Source organism: Cupressus sempervirens, chromosome 11 (assembly GCF_028749045.1).
Source record: "Cupressus sempervirens isolate cs-2001-9-10 chromosome 11, ASM2874904v1, whole genome shotgun sequence".
Classification (NCBI taxonomy): Eukaryota; Viridiplantae; Streptophyta; class Pinopsida; order Cupressales; family Cupressaceae; genus Cupressus; species Cupressus sempervirens.
This window is the reverse complement of record NC_143128.1, coordinates 113,352,665-113,369,247: the sequence shown is the minus strand read 5'-3', so window position 1 is coordinate 113,369,247 and position 16,583 is coordinate 113,352,665.

The window sequence follows — 16,583 nt, the reverse complement described above, 5'->3', positions numbered from 1 at the left end:
ATTAATGAGTTGCAATAATATCTAAAGCCTGTAAAACAACTCATAAAAAAAAATTTAAAAATTCATACATTTGACATTATGATTTTTATAGGGAAACCTTATAAAGGGAAAAATTGCCCAAGATCAACAAGCCAAAATATTCACTCTTTTGAAGTGAGCTCTACTAAGAGCCAACCTTATTAAAGTTTTGTATACACATTACTAATGTGACCTTGTTAGAGTATTATAGGAAAAATGTCATCTAAACCTTATTGTACACTAAGAAAGTGCACTACTTTAAACCCTTATATCCAAGTTATTCCATAGATTGGAATTCTTGAATGGTGGGTTAGAGGTCCCTATCCATGGATAGCAAAGGTGTGTGCATAAGAATATGAAGAGCTCTTAGCTAAGCCTTAGAGACACAAACCTTGCTAGTAAACCATACAATGAGAGATTCCTTAGACAAGAGAAAGAGTGTCAATGTCAAAAGAACTCTCAAACATGCAATGTAGGAAATGAACCATAGTAGAATGAAATGGAAGAATGAAACTAGGCCAAGTAAAATGAGTGTTACAACCATCTTAATTAAGCTAAGTGAGATAATATAATATAAAAGAAAGCTATGCTATTACAAATTCATCTAAATTAGAATAAGGATGATAATGCAAGAATGAGACAAAAACTAAGAAGTTCTCCAAGAAAACCTATCAAGAAACTTGAAGCATAACAATAGCTCAAAATTAGGATCCTTAGAGAGGGAGATAACTCTCTCTTTTAAAGGTGTACAAATAATTGAGATCAGAATCAAGAAATGAGGGATTAAGGGTGGGGTTTGACTTTTGGCATGATCCATGTGCAAGATCAAGTCAACCAATGAGAGAGAGTCAAATTTTCATGTGAGACAAAAAGATTTTTCTTTTAAATTGTAAATAGGAAAAATATTTTATGTGTGCACATTGAGTGGGTTAGAAGAATGGGGTCTTTTATTTAATTAAAAGAGGACATGTTATTTTAATAAAAGATGGACTTAGGATATTATATTCAAACTATAGGTTAAAATAAAATAAATTCTTTTTTAGCAATTTGGTGCCAAAATGATGAGAATGGGGCTAATAGTCTAGATGACCATTTCTAAGTGATTACACTTATCACTCCTTGATTAGGTCTAAAGAGTAACTTATTGTAAAGGAATTACAAACATAACTAATTAATTTTACCGTATAGGATTTCATACACTTATTAGACCCACTAAATTTTCTACGATTTTCTTCTTCAATGGTTAAAAATTAATAATAGAAATGATTTGTTAAGTGTAGAAAATAATTTTCTTGTTTAGATCTCTTTTCTTTCCTCTTTCTCCTTTTGATCTCTCACTTGGCTTATTCACACCTTCAATTTAACCAACTCTTCTCCTCACTCCCCTCTTCTCTGCTCAGTTCACCTTGCTTTGTTCTTCTTCTCAATACTTCACATTTACAATAATATTAGCATCAACACCATTATCAACAAGATAAGTAGCAAAAAAAACTAACTCAAACATCTCTTATATAGTATTATTTGTGCTTCAATATTCTTCCATTTATTTCCACTTAATTACAATCATTGATCTTAGACTCAATGTACTTAACCATATAGAAAATAAAAAAATTCATAGAAGTTTGTATTCAACCTTATCCTTCTTCAATATCCATCATAAAATCTTTATTGAATTTTTCCAATTGGAGATCTTGTAAAAAAAATTGACTATAATCTTTTAACATCTTGAACTTTCCATATTTCCATCAAAGTCAGGCTTTGATTCCATCTTTTCACTTTGTTCTTTTAGCTATCACTTGGTGAACATAAAATTTCACTTGATAAACATATCATTTGGTCAATATTGGCCATGTTTAAGAAACACTAAATTTCCCTTTTGGTTTTCCAATTGGTTACTCAATAGTGCACCCACTTGGTGAATTCAGTCTTCCTTCATTAACCTTGTCACTTAGTTAAGCTTGTGTACTTCAATACATTAAAATAATGTATGATTGTAAAATAATAAAATTAACATTACATTATCACTATTCAACTCATTCAAGTACCCATTGAATACCATAATTATCAATGATATCTTCATCACACCTTCTTTAAATCCTCTTCATCAATCAAATGATATGGTACTCTACTAAATTAGCATAATATCTAATCAGCAAAGACTTGAGATTAATGACAACATAATAGTTGATGTGAGTCTCTCAAATACTTTCATAGCATGACCTATTACATTATCAATTGGGGCTAACAACCTCCCCCTTTAGAATTTATGGAAAAACATAACATATGATTTACAGTAGAAAACATTACATATGATATTCAAATGTATGTATTATCAATAATAAAACTATTCATTTCTTTATTTTCATTGTGGTTCTCTACAATGAATTCTTCCATTAGATGTAGTCCTATATCTTTAGCAACATCAATAATCTTCAACATTTTTCCCCCTTAGGATATGATCTCTTCCTTTAGTATATTCCTCCCCTTTGACAAAAATGCCAAAGGTCATTATAAATTTCAATATGAAAACTTATTAAACCTTGTAATTGTACCATGTACCTTGCATGTATTGATTACATCAGTTTCATCATAGTCATTTTCAAAAATTCAAAAATGCTCCTAAAGTGTCAAATCTATGCATAAATTTCACATAGATATTACAATTTATCCATGAATTGATGTCATATGCATATTTACTTAGTGAATTTTTGATAGGAGCAAGACCCCTAGTTTACCTCTTAGATACTCAAAAGCATCCTTAGGAAATGGCTTGGTAAATTTATCTAGAATTTTTTCTTTAGACTTCAAATATACAAGCATCACTTTCTTTTCTTGTACTTACTCCCTCAAATAATAATACTTGATTGATATGTACTTTATTTTTTCATTCATCACTAAATTTTTTAAAATATTTATTGCACTAGTGCTATCACAATAAATAGTAATAAGTTTGGTTACCTCTTCTTGCATACCTTCCAACAATTACTTAATCTATATAATATTTGAAAAATTAATTGCAATAGAAACATATTTAGCTTCAATAGTAGATTGTGAGATACAACATTGTTTCTTTCTTATTTATGTTATCATTCCTTCTCCTAGAAAGAAATCTCCATGACTTGTTCCTTTTCTATCATCAATATTACCAACCTAATTAGCATCTATGTAGAATTTAAGATTAAATTCATCATCTTCTTTATACCATAGGCCATAATCTTCAATTCCTTTTAGATATCTAAATATTCTTTTCACAAAAGTCATGCGAGTCTCCTTTGGATTACATGAGAACCTTGCAACAATTTTGACAACTGCATATCTAGTCTACTATATACAACATATTGTAGTTTACCAATCATTGATTTGTCTTGAGTTTCATTTAACTCACTAGTAGTGTCTCCTTTCGATAATTTCACTCTAGTCACCATAGGTGTACTGACTAGCTTAGACTCATCCATCCCAAGTGTCTTCAAAATTTATTTTACATACTTAGACTGATTCACACACACACAACACACACACACACACACACACACACACACACACACACACACACACACACACACACACACACACACACACAAGAATTTCAATCCAATAATTTTATTTTATCTTGCTAGACCTTAGCATTTCAAATTCTATACTCATTTGATCAACAAATGTCTTACACAACATGTCATTTCTTCCTAATATAATATTATCAATAAATATTTCAGAAATCAACACCATAGTTTCATATTCATATTTTAAATATAGATTGCTATTCTCACTTGTCCTAAAAATCCAATCGTAATTAGATAAGATTGTAACTTTTCATACCATGATCTTGATTCTTGTTTTAATCCATATAATTCTTTATTCAACTTGCAAACTATGTTCTTCTAATCCATTTAGAAATGTAGATTTGAAATCTATTTTATATAATTTTAACTTCTTGTAGGTAGTATAGGCCAACAATGTTCTAACTCCTACCAATATTTTTACGGGTACAAAAGTTTCACCATAATATATTCCTTCTTCTTGTGTATAACCTTTGTAAAAAAATATTTCCTTGTTCCTTACCACTTCTCCATTCTCATTCATCTTGTTTATGAAAATCCATTTGGTTCCAATCACATTCTTGTTAGCATGTCTTGGTACCAATGTCCATGTGTTTATTTTCTCAATTTGATAAATCTCCTCATTAATAGAATTTATCCAATATTTATTATCCAATGCAGCCTTTACTACTCTTGGTTGAAAATCAATGATCAAATAAATATTGTCTCTTAACTTACTTCTTGTTTGTAGTCTAGCACTTTTATCTCCAATTAACTATTTAGGTGAATGATTTTTTTCCATATTTTTCCAATACAATTTCATTCCTTTGAGTTTCAAAAATTTCTTCTCTTAGTAGGGATTTACCTTCTTTCTCACATTGAGTTGTCTGGTGCTCAGGCAAAGTGTTATGTGTCTTAGGTGCTACTAGCTAGTCCTTAGTAGCTCTGTGCTATAACTCGGGTAGAGTTTTAGGTGCCTCTTCATAAACATATAAAAAACTATTGTAGCCTTTAGGTTCCTTATTTATTTCCACATAATTCCTCTCTACAAGCTCATCAAACCTTGAATTTGCATTTTCAATCATCTTTTTAGTAGCTTTATTCAAACAATTATAAGATTTTCTCTTAGATGAGTAACCAAGGAATATACCTTCATCTTATTTGACATCAAGTTTACCATTTCTTATGTCCTTTTGAGTATAACATCTACTTCCAAAGATTTAAAAATAACTTATATTATGTGTGTAAGCATACCAAAGTCCATAGGGCATTTTATTTATTCCTTTCTTTAATTGAACTTGGTTGATAGTGTAAACAATAGTAATAATTTCTTCTCTCCAAAATGTCTAAGAAACCTCCTTCCCAATCATTAATTTTCTTGTACAATCCACAATGGACCTATTTTTCCTTTTATTAATATCATTCTATTGGGGTGTTCTTGGTGTTGATGACTATATTTTTATACCATTTTAGCACAAAAGTTAGTGAATTCAATGGACATAAACTCACTACCTCTATCAGATATTAAACATTTAAAAGGTTTAAATTGTCCTTTTCAACTCTGATGAGGGCACAATCTAAGACAAAAATGAACACAATAGGAAAGGAGAAATATTATTATCAGAAATGATATGCTATTACATTCAGTACAACAAAATTAGATTCCATGACATTCCCTATAGGCTTACAATGTTATTAGATTCTGAAGAAAACACTTCTCATATCGAAAAACTACCTTTACAATGCCAAAAATGTTCTTAAGTAAACCAAATTAGGTTTAGGGTTAGGAATAAATTTTAGAATATTCCATTTGGTATCCACTGCCAAAATAGAAGGTTCTAGAAAACACATTAGAAGTTAAAGTAAAATTAGAAGAATCTAGAAATGGTACTCCAACTTCTGGGAGGCATAACTTTTGATCTAGGACTCTGATTGATGAATCGTTTATATTTCTAGAAAGCCCTCCAAGTACTCTATAGCCCTATGGACTAAATTTTTTTTTCATCCATTTTTTGGGCCTGTATGAGGCCATTTATTTCCTTAAATTTGACTTTGAAGTGCTCTTAGGAGGTCTCTAAGCAACTTAAAACTATAATAACTTTCAAACCATAAAGCCGTTTGACCTAAAAAAATTATAGAGTGATTCAAATTACAATTATAATAATTCCTCCAACTTACACTCTCCAACTCATTATAATTTTGACTCAATTACAAAATAACCTATTTTCTACATTAGCACATGTCCCAAGTTGCTCAAAAAGTCTAACCTAGAAAACCAATAGTGGAGCTATGAGAGTTGGAATCTTTATTTGATCCAAATGGTATCCAAAAATGAAAAAAATTTAAATAGAAACTAATACTAAGCATATTTTTGGGTGATATAGGATTGTCCTTACACTACTAGATGCTCCTGCATCAAACATCTAAGGTAGATTGAAAAGTGACTCTGTCACTTTATAGCTAGTAGAGGAAAACCCAAATGGGAAACCTCCATTTTAGATATCCAAATTGAGTCTTCTTTTTGTCATCCTTTCCACCTAACTAGTTATTCTTCATAGTACTTATTTTTGGTACTCTGGCCCACACAACTATCCATAATTTCTTTAATCTCTTCCTTTGCAAAAGAAGGAATTGGACATGGCTCCATCATCAACTCCTCATCTAGACCATCATCATGATTTTTTTTAAGTTTTCAATATTGAAAATAGAAGAAATGTGAATCCCATTTGACAACTCCACCTCATATGCATTCCCTAGATCATGTTTCTTCAAAATTTTGTAGAGGCCAAATTTCTTCATCTTTAGCTTGTTGTAGGTACCCACTAGAAATCATTCTTTCCTCAAGTATACCATAACTTGATTTCCAACTTGGAACTCCTTATATCTCCATGTGGTTTTCCCTAGCCTTATACTATAGGTCCATCTTCATAATATGTGCTCACACCTCCTCATATAGGTTCTTGACATGTTCAAAAAAGTCTTCTATCTCAGCACTTGTCCGCTCTCCTTGCTCCATCTTCCTTGGTTTTGGTGTAGTCCTTGGACTACTCCCATACATAATTTGGAATAATGATCTACTAGTACTCCTGTTTACTTAATTATTGTAAGCAAACTCTACTTGTGGTAGAATCAAATCCCATCCCTTGGGTTTATCTCCTACTAAACACCTCAACAAATTGCCCAAACTTCTATTCAATACTTCTATTTGTCCATTAGTCCACAGATGATTTGCAAAACTAAAATTTAATTTTGTCTTCAACTTCTTCCACAAAGTCCTCTAGAAATACCCAATAAATTTCGTATCTCTGTCAAAGATAATACTTTTTGGGAGACCATGTAGCCTCACCACTTCTTTGAAAAAAAAATCTGCAATATGCACTACATCATGAGTCTTGTGGCATGGAATGAATGTGCCATCTAAGAGAACCTATCAACCACCACAAATACTAAGTCATTACCACTTTGTATCCTTAGCAATCCAAGAACAAAATCCATACTTATGTCCTCCCAAGGCTTTGATCAAATAGGTAATAGCTGATAGAGTCCAGTATTTTGACTAAATCCTTTGGCTATTTGATATACTTGACAACTCTAAACAAAATTCTTCACATCCTATGACAATTGAGGCCAAAAATAATGTTCTCTAAATAGCAATGCTCTTATCTTGATGAAAGTTATTTTCCATCCCTCCACTGTGCTTCTCCTTGATCAAGTTCTTCCTAATGGAACTCCTTGGAATACACAATTAACTTCACTTCGACAACATACCATCTTGAATCATGTAATCTAGCCACCTAGTCATATCTAGAGTAACAGGTACTTTACAAACCTTCCAAGCCTCTGTAAAGTTAGGATCCGTAGGTTATAGATTCTTGATTTCATCAAAACCCAACCACTTCAATTTTCTTTAGTATCAGCAACAACTATCTCCCACTTAATGCATCTACAACCCTATTAGACCTTCTTCTTCTATCTTTTAATAAAAATGTATAGCTTTGCATGAAATCTACCCATTTTAAATGTCTTTGATTCAATTTACCTTGGCTATTTAGATATTTCAATGCCTAATGACTAGTATACAAAATAAATTATTTTGGCAACAAATAATGCCTCCATTTCTTTAAGGATTGAACTATTGCATAGAACTCCTAGTCATAAATAAAGTACTTCTTCTTTGCATCATTCAATTTTTCACTAAATAAGGCAATAGGTTTACCTTCTTGGCTCAATACAACCCCAACAACACTGCCACTAGCATCACAATCCACCTAGAATACTTTGTTGAAATTAGGAAGTTCCAACATAGGTTGTTTTATCACCTTCTTCTTTAGTAGTTCAAAACTCCTTGTAGCTCCTATAGTCCACTTGAACTCTTTTCTATCCCCACTCATTGTTTCAGTTTGGGGTGCACATATACTACTAAAATTCCTAATGAACTTCTTGTAAAAACTAGCTAGACAATGGAATGACCTCACCTTAGTGGCAAACCTTGGAGTAGGCCATTTCAAGATGACCTTCACCTTCTTTGGGTCCATTTTGAGACCCTCAGCTAATACAACAAACCTCAAATAGAATAACTCCCTTTTGACAAAGCTATACTTCTTCAAATTAATCAACAATTTCTCTTCCCTCAACCTTTCAAGGACACTAAAAATGTACAATAATTGTTCATCCAAAGACTTGCTAAAAATCAAAATATCATCTAGATAGACAATAAAAAAAATTTCTAAAAATTTCTTTAGTGCCTCATTCATAAGACACATAAAGGTGCTTGGTGCATTGATCAATCCAAAGGGCATGACTAAGAACTCAAATAGACACTCCTTGGTCTTGAATGTAGTCTTCCACTCATCACCCTCTTGTATCCATATCTAGTTATAGCCACTCTTGAGATCTATCTTTGTGAAGTACTGAGCTCCACTCAAATACTCCATAAGATCATCCATTCTTGGCAAAGGAAACCAATACTTAATGGTTATTTTATTTATAACCTAAGATTCTATACACATTCTTAACTCTCCATCCTTCTTTTGTGCCATCACTATATGCACTTCGCATGCTCTTAGGCTCTCTCAAATCAAACCTTTCCTCAATAGCTCTTGAGCTTGTTTGTTTAGCTCCTCAGTCTCAAGAGGAGTCATCCTATGAGTAGCCTTGTTAGGAAAACTAGCTCTATTGACTAAATCTATTTGATGAATAATTTAGCTTATTGGCAATAACTCTTTTGGAATATTATTAGAGGTGACATCTCCATGCTCACTTAATAGACCTAAAACTTCAAGTGGAATTTCACTACTACCTTCCTTATCTTTTCTAGGAATTAAAGCATAACACATATGCTAATGTTTCAAGCCATCCAAAAATTTTCTTTCATCAATAAGACATATCCAAGCACTAGTACATACCTTTTCATCCTCCCTTATCAACCACTTAATTTTTTTATGAGCTCCATCCTTTGTTAGAGAGTACGTATTTGCATGCCTATCATGTATAGAACACCTATCAAACTGCCATAGCCTTCCCAATAATAAATGTCAAACATCCATCAAGATGATGTCACAAAGAACCTCAACATGGTAACTCCCAATCTTGAACTTTATCAAAAATTTCTCACTAACTAGGACCTTATGATCATCCTATACCCAAGCAATCCAATAGGGATGTAGGTTTTTCTCCCTCTTGAGCTTTAGCTTTGAGACCATCTCCTTTGACACCAAGTTGTTAGTGCGTCCACCATCAACAGTCACATCACAAAATTTACCTTCATACTTGTACCTATTACAAAAAAAACTCTTCCTTTGTCCAAGTTTAGTCTCACTGCTTAGTAAGACCCTTTCATTCACTAGAACCTCTCCTCTTTCTACATCCTCTAAATGTAATGACTATTCATCATCATCCACATGAGCAACCCTTGCTTGACCATCAGCTCTCTTATCTATCCTTCCTTGGCATTGAGGGAATTTATAGGCATGATGACCTTCTTCATTGCAATGAAAATAGGTACCATAAAAGTCTCCTCTTCCTAAATCTGGTACATGTACTCTACCTCATCCTCTATGATCTCTAGAGTTTTTATCATGGGAGCGGTTAAAACCCTCCTTCCTTTGATTTTGATTGGTACCCACATCTTCATTTTTCTTCTAGTTCTCATTTTTGCCTCTAAATGACCTACCACCACCCCTTACTCCTTGAACACACCCACTTTTCCTTCCATCAAACCTTTTTTTTAGCTTCTCCTCAATTCACAAGGAAAACTGGTATGCCTCTTTAATGCTAGTCATTCTAACTAGACTTAACTCCTCCACAATGCTAGGTCTTAACCCACTAAGGTAATAGAAAACCTTCTCCTTTTTTCCTTCTACATGCCACACCTTAATGAAGACTTGGTAAAATTCCTCTATGTATTCCTAGATATATTTTCTCACTTTCTTTAACCCTTGCATCTTTTTGAACAAATCAAGCTTGTAATCAACAAGAATGAACTGCTTCTTTAGTTTGCACACCGTGTGATCCCATCTTTTGATTTTATCCTTTCCTCTTCTATTTCTTTCAAAATAAATCTATTGCCACTAGATTTTGGCATGGCCTTTCACTTTGGACATTGAAAACTTAACCCTATTAGGGTCCCCAATATCCTCATAGTCAAAATATTCATCTAGCTCATTGATCCAATCAATCAACTCATTTGGGTTTAGATTTCTTGAAAATATGCTGATGTCAATTTTAGGTCTTTTTAAAATCTTGTAAATGGACCTAAAAATCCTCTCCCCCACCTAGTTTAGGTCTTCTCCATCTCCTTCCCCTTTTTACCCAATATTTCTTTCTTCTTCATTTTCTTCCTCACTTTTTGTCACCTATGAAAACATTCATCCCTCTACAGATCTCTTCCTACAATGCCTAGACTTGTCTCTAGAGGATTCTAACCTCAAGAGTAATAATTTCGGGCCTTCCACCATGCTCCCTTTATGTAGGCATCTTCTTGTATCAAAAAATACAACCACACAGTCCTAGTGCAAACTACCTCATAGTCAACGCTCTATCTACACACTAAAGAAAACCTACTCTAATACGACTTGATGAAGGCATAATCCAAGAAAATAATGAACAAAATAGGAAAGAGGAAATATTATTATAAATAATGATATGCTATTAGATTTATTACAACAAAAATAGACTCCACAACATGTGCTATGGGCTTACAATGTTATCAAATTCTAGAGAAAGCCCTTCTCATAGTACCTTCTTCCAAACTCCACCAAAATTACCACTACAATGGAAAAAATGTCATTAAGTAAACCAAATTAGGTTTAAGGTTAGGAATATATTTTATAATATGCCATTTGGCATCCAATTCCAAAATAGAAGGTTCTAGAAAACATGTTAGAAGTTAGTGTAAAATTAGAAAAATCCAGAAATGGTAGTCCAACTTTCGAGAGGCATAACTTTTGATCTAGGATTATGATTGATGAACCATTTATATTTATAGAAATCTCTCCAAGCTCTCTATATTCCTATGGATTGTCTTTTCTTGTTCCCCATTTTTGGGGCTTGTACAAGTCCATTTAGTACCTCAAATTGGACTTTGACGTGCTCTTAGGAGGCCTCTAGGCAACCTAGAACTACAATAACTTTCAAACCATAAATCCTTTTGACCTGATTTTTTTTTTGGAGTGCTTTAAATTATAAGTATAATAATCCCTCCAAATTACATCCTCTAAATCATTATAATTATGGATCAATTACAAAATAACTTATTTTCTACATTGGCACATATCCCAAGGTGCTTAAAAACCTATAGTGGAGCTATGAGAGTTTGAATCTTTATTTGACCCAAATGGGTATCTAAAAATGAAAACACTTTAAACAAAAAACTAATACTAAGAATATTTTTGGGTGAAATAGGATTTTCCATACACCACTAGATGCTCTTGCATCAAACTTTATCCTTATACCACTTGAGCATATCAAAATCATGTGATTTCAACTTCATAAATATAACAATCATCATTCTTTAATAATCATCAATAAATAATATGAAGTATTTGTCTCCATAGTAACTTTAGCACCAATTGGACCACATAGATCAATATGAACCAATTCTAAGATATCATTTTAAGTGTTTGACTCATGAGAAAAAGTAGATGTTTCATTCTTGCTGAGTTGACATTCTTTATACATAGAATTATCAGGTATATGTAGATTCAATAAGCCTCTTACTATATTGTTTTTGCTATCTTTCTCCATATAATCAAAGTTTACATGACTCGACCTCTTATTCCATAACCATATATCCTCAATTCTAGAAAATAATCATGTATCTATGGTTCAATCAAGATAAAAATAAGTTACCTTTTGTTTGTATTCATGTTTCTATCAAATTATCTTCATCATGGAAGATCTTGACCTTTCTATTCTGAAATCCCAGTTTGTGACCTGAATTATTGAATAGTGCAACACTCAAATATTATATTCAAGTCCTTGAACCCAATATGAATCATCACATCTTATCTTATCATTCAACATTAGTGATCCCTTACCTTTCACTAGGCATGGAACATCATTGCCTAGTTTAATAGTTCTACCATCATCAATTTCTTCAAATTTATCAAAATTTCTTAGATCACAAATCATGTGATGTGAGCATCCACTATCAATAATATATGAGTCATTCTTAATAAAATGTGAAATAAGGTTAGTTTCATTTTCATACCTTTCTTCATTTCGAACTTCTTTAATTACAACATGAACCATCTCAACTATTTCTTTCTCATCATTAAATAAGGACTCAATATATTTTTCCTCAATAACTTGTCTTTGTCTTTTTAGTATTTGGTCTTTCTATGCTTGAAATATTTCTTGTCATTTATGTCACTCTTTCTTCTATTACAACATTTAGTAGAAAAGTGACCAATTCATTACACTTGAAACAAATCAGGAATAATTTACCTTTGTATTTACCATTACCTCTTGACAACCTTCTTGCAAGAAATGCTTCAAGTTTATCTAGGTCATCTTCAATTTTAGATTTAATTTCTTCTTTACTTTTTCTATCTTTCTTTAAATTTCTAGTGGTTAGTGAAGAATTAAATGCATTACCCACTATAACCACATAGTTATCATAGTTTCTCAATTCAAACGTGGTTAATTGACCCACTAGACCATCTACAGTTAAGTCCATATTAGGCATAACTCTAACTTCTTGATTAGTAGAGACCTTTATAGCATAAATGGGAAGAAGAGTTCAAAAAAATTTAATTACAATTTCAAAATCACTAATGGTTCCTCCTCTAGCTCTGATTGTACTGGCAACCTCTTTAATTTGGTTCACATATTGTGTAGTGTTCTCACCTTCTTTCATTCTCATTTCATCAAACTTACCTATTATACTTTATACTTTGTCTTGTAGCACATTATCATCTTGTCTATGTATAAGTGCCAAAATATCCACATCTATTTAGTAGGAGTGTAGATTTTGATATCATTAAACTTGACATCATTGAGTTCTTTCTTTCTTTTATGATATTTCTTCACTTGTGGTGAAATGAGCTTTTTAGTTTGGATATTACCCTTCTTCAATGTAGGTGTGACCTTTTGTACAACTCGAGTTCTAGATCTTGTAGCCTTAGGGCTTATAGGGGTAGATGTATGTCTATTCTACCTTTTCCTAATTGTGGCTTGGTAATAATAATTTTTTTTCCTTTACCCTCTTCTCCTACTTCATCTTCACCTTTTACCTTGGTGATCATTAATAAATTTTTAGTTTCATCACCACTAAAATTACTCTATTAGAATATATCATCCATTGATATAACTAAGAGGGGGGTGGGGGGGTGTGGGAGAGTGAATTAGTTATCCAACTAATATCACAATGATCAACCTTAAACAATCTTAACCATATGAGTAATATAAACTAAAACCACAACAAGATACTCATACATAATAAGCCAAAATATGTTAACTAAGGAAACCCTTGATCAGAGGGAAAACCCTAGTGGGGGTGGTACCCACAAGATGATGTACTAATATAAATATTCATGTTAGAGGATGGACCTTGTTAGGACTCTATGAATATATTTATCACATATGAGTCCCTATTAGGAGACTTTGAATCCCTATTAGGAAATTCCAACCTTATTAGGAGTTGTGGAAGAGCTTGACCCACTACCCAAATAGCTTCAAGGGCAAGACCAATGAACTCATTGTCCAAATGATGTCTATATTATTCCTTTTAGAATAATATAATGGTATTGTATTATTCCTTCCTCTTTCTCTACCTTGTCAATAAGACTTTTTTTTCCTTTGATCTTGTAACCAAATCAAAAATATTGCATCCAATAATCCCTTGGATTGCTTACTCACATTCAGTAAGAACTTTGCTCCTTTTTGGAATTTGTACTTCAACAATGATCACAATACTTGAATGCACACTTTGCAATCTAGGAAAACATCTTTCCTTTATCCATATCTTCTATTGAAAATAGATTAATACAACTATGATAAATATGTTTCAATCATTTTTTTATCACTAATACCAAACTTGCTATTTTTTGGTAAGAAAATTTCTTATATGTTACACGTACTATCACTTATTTTATTGATGAAGAGGATTTGAATGAAAGATGTAACAATAGCACCTAGAGGAAAGGTTGAGTTATGATATGAAAAGGAGTACAAGAATCAGAAAAGATAGTGAGATCATATTGCATTGATAATCTACTTAAGGTTGGAAAGGTTGGTTACGCTAAGAAAGTTTAGAAGAACAAGTTAAACAATTTTTTTCCACCAAGATTGACTGAATGGATAGTAGGTGCTGACCAAAGTTAGTGCAAGCTGAACAAAAGATCAGTTAGAGCTAAGTAAAAGTCTATTTTAGTTTATGTTGAGTAAAAATAGTTGACGTTGAGTAAAAATCTTGTCGAATAAGGAATTTTTAAAATTTATTAGATATAATAATCACAGCTTTAAAAAAAAGAGAAATTATCACATAATATAGAATTTGTTTCTGTTTTTTCCCTAAATCTACCTTTCCTATTTTGCATAGTGTATAAAATATAGCTTCTTTCCATTTTTTTTTTTGAAAAATCATTCCTTAATTGTTAGTTTTAAAAAATAATAAAAAATAAATAAAATAAATTTCTCTCTAATCGTTTAATAATAATTCCAATATTTTATCAATTTTTGTAACAATCCTCCCCCCAAAACATGACCTAGAGTTAATTTGAAACAACTCATATGGTTAAAGTTCATCCTTGACCATAATTTGAAATTAGGGTTTAGTCAAATTATAAAGGGGTAGAATTATTATAATCTATGGCTATTTGACATCTTTTTCCTCTCATGGGATTTCAACTCTCCTGATTGTTTTTTATTTTTTTTGTCTCTCTTCTTTCTTTCTTTTACAGTCTTTTATGTTTATTATTTATTTATTTTTGTAGGTTGGAGAAAACAATCATGGAGGACATTGTATACATATTTTAGAAACATATGCACATATATTATTGTGTATTTATATGTTTGAAATATATATATATATATATATATATATATATATATATATATATATATATATATATATATATATATATATATATATATAGAGAGAGAGAGAGAGAGAGAGAGAGAGAGCTTCATATGGAGAGTCATGCATAGCCATGTATGGCCTCCCTTGATATTTTATGGCATCCTTATGCCTACATTTTTAGGTGTTTGATGCAAGTTTTTCAATAGTCAAAGGAAAGTAAATAATTTCTAGATTTCTTTGTTTACTTTACCCTTTATTATGGGCCTATGCATTTTATTTTATTTTATCTTTGTTCAAGAAGGTTTTCTATATATATATATATATTCTACTCTAGTTAGGAACACAATGGGCCTAGGTCCTAGTGTCAAAACCTGGCTCTGATACCAGAATGTCATGCCCTAAATTTACCAAGGTAAAATACAACTAAATTAATTTATTTATTTTTTGTAAAAGCATGAATCTTAGTTTTCCATGTTGATGCCAATATGTCTTTAATATTAATTCACAATCTAGGTATGACAAAATAGGTAGGTGATGTTTCATTTTTTATTCGCAACATATCCTTGAGGTGGAATATCACAAATGAAATTGGGGAGCACAATTTTTGCATTGATGATGCTAAAATGGTTCCATGGTTGTTTAGATGAAGATGTTTTACAACATGGTATTTTAAATTGTTTAGCATTTATCCACTTTCCAATATTTGAAATGAATTACTATTTACCAATCTTTTAATATTATCTAGAAGTCATCCCATAACAATTTAATGTAATAATTAAGTTATGCATAAAGATCCAATTGGGAATTACAATTTTATTATCAACTATAGTCATTACTCTTAATTATGACTCTTAGTTTATACCCCTAAATAAATAAATTAAGATTTACATTCTAACTATAAAATATTATCTAGTTACCCACTATTTAAAAAATTACCATTATATATTCTCACCCATCCACTAATTTTTATTTATATAAATCAATTACTCTATGAATACTATACTAATCCTATAGTCCAATGTCTTATTTACTATAGACAATTAATTCATAGCATGGTTACTCTATAATTTATTAAATAAGTCCTAATAATTCCCAATTAATGAAATGCATTCCTAAGTATTCCATACATTATCTAGTAAATTTTAATCTTAATTATTTTTACTTTGCACAATTACATGTCCCAACATTACCCTACACATGTCTTCACCCCATCTTAACCAATATTTTTTTCCTTATTATAAAATTTCAAAGAACCTACATCCAACTATCCCCTTTTTACCCTGCTTCTAACACCTTTTTCCCAAGGTGGTTATCCCTTGGTTGGGTGACCCACTTCCCACTTTCCAAGTTGGATGCCAAGGGGAGCCTTTCTCTGACTTTATGTCAGAGTCAACACATGACATGAACTTTCATAATATAACTTTTGAAAAGAGAAAGATGTTATTCCAAGTTGGCTATTTTTCTTGGTTTTTTTAAACAAAGTTCATGTTCCCACCACTTGGCGCCTA